We start from the raw sequence: 1,346 nt of genomic DNA on the forward strand, positions 1-1,346 counted from the left end.
CAGGATTTTCCACTCACCCAAATTCTCAGTGGCAGATGATCTGGTAGCTCTCCACCATTCTGCTTTTGAAGTCTTTGAGGGCGGCAAGGCAGTCTCGAGGCATCTGGAGTATCCGCTGGGCTGGGTCCAGCCTGACGACCAGATAAGTTCTCCTAGCTGCTTGGGTTTTTTCTCCAGCTGGGAATTCTGCCAAAGCTCTTCCTCCCCTGGCACCTTGGCTGTCGCTCCCCCCTCCCGGGGGAGCAGCTGATGCCAGGATGTTTGCTTCAGGCAATTTCCCTTTCTCCATTTTGAAATCTTCTCCTGAAACTTTTGCCAGCTTCCCTTAAGTTTAGGGGCAGCGACTGGAGTTTAGGACTCCTAGATGTTTTGAAAAGTTTGTAGATCTTGGCATGATGTCAAGGTTCCGACTAATGAAACACTTCAAAGAACTTCCAGGCATTGTTTATCCTAAAAAGTCTTTATTCGTGCAACAAAGTGTCGGCACAGCATGGAGGGATGCCAAGATCTGAATTCCCCTCCCTTCAGCACATAGTATCTGGCACAATTCCCTCCTCCAATTAGCAGTCATAATCACGTTCTCCAATCAGTTTGAAGGGCAAAGCTTCCCTTCCGTTCTGTAACACGCCATTTCTTATCTTATTAAAAACAACTGGGGGAAACATTCTTCCTCCTCCCCCCAGCATCTTCTAATTCTAAGAGCAAAGCAAAGTAAAGGAAAAGGCTGCCTCTTTATATTGTCAAAGCAAAAAACATCCAATGTTTGCAGTGTTGACAGTGGTACTAATACTTTGCGTGATCTTGATTCTATGCCTCTGTTTATACAACCAGGATTGTATTAGCTTTTTTGGTGGCAGCTGCACACTGCTGGCTCATAGTCAAGTGATCGTCCACTAGGACTCCAAGGTCCCTCTCACAGTTGCTGTTTTTGAGCCAGGTCTTGCCTAATCTGTACTTAAACCTTTGATTTTTCCTGCTTAAATGTAAAACTTTGCTTTTCTCCACATTGAAACTCATTTTGTTAGATAGGCCCCATTGTTCAAGTTTGTCAAGATCTTTTTGGATCCTGAGCTTGTCTTCTGGGGTGTTGGCTATTCCTGCCAGTTTGGTGTCATCTGCAAATTTGATGAGTTCCCCTTCTATTTATTTATATTTAAATTTATATGCCGCCCTTCTCCCCATGGGACTCAGGGCGGCTCACAGCATATTAAAACATTGTACAAAAAGAAATTTTCCCCTACTAAAAACCAATTAAAATCCAAATATTAGTAGCTGTGGCTCTTTAAAATTGTTTAAAAATTGTCCCTATTTAAAACTCACCTTAGGTCAGGCCCGCTTGTTGAAAA

Source organism: Protobothrops mucrosquamatus, unplaced genomic scaffold (assembly GCF_001527695.2).
Source record: "Protobothrops mucrosquamatus isolate PMUCROS unplaced genomic scaffold, P.Mucros_1.0 scaffold2098, whole genome shotgun sequence".
Classification (NCBI taxonomy): Eukaryota; Metazoa; Chordata; class Lepidosauria; order Squamata; family Viperidae; genus Protobothrops; species Protobothrops mucrosquamatus.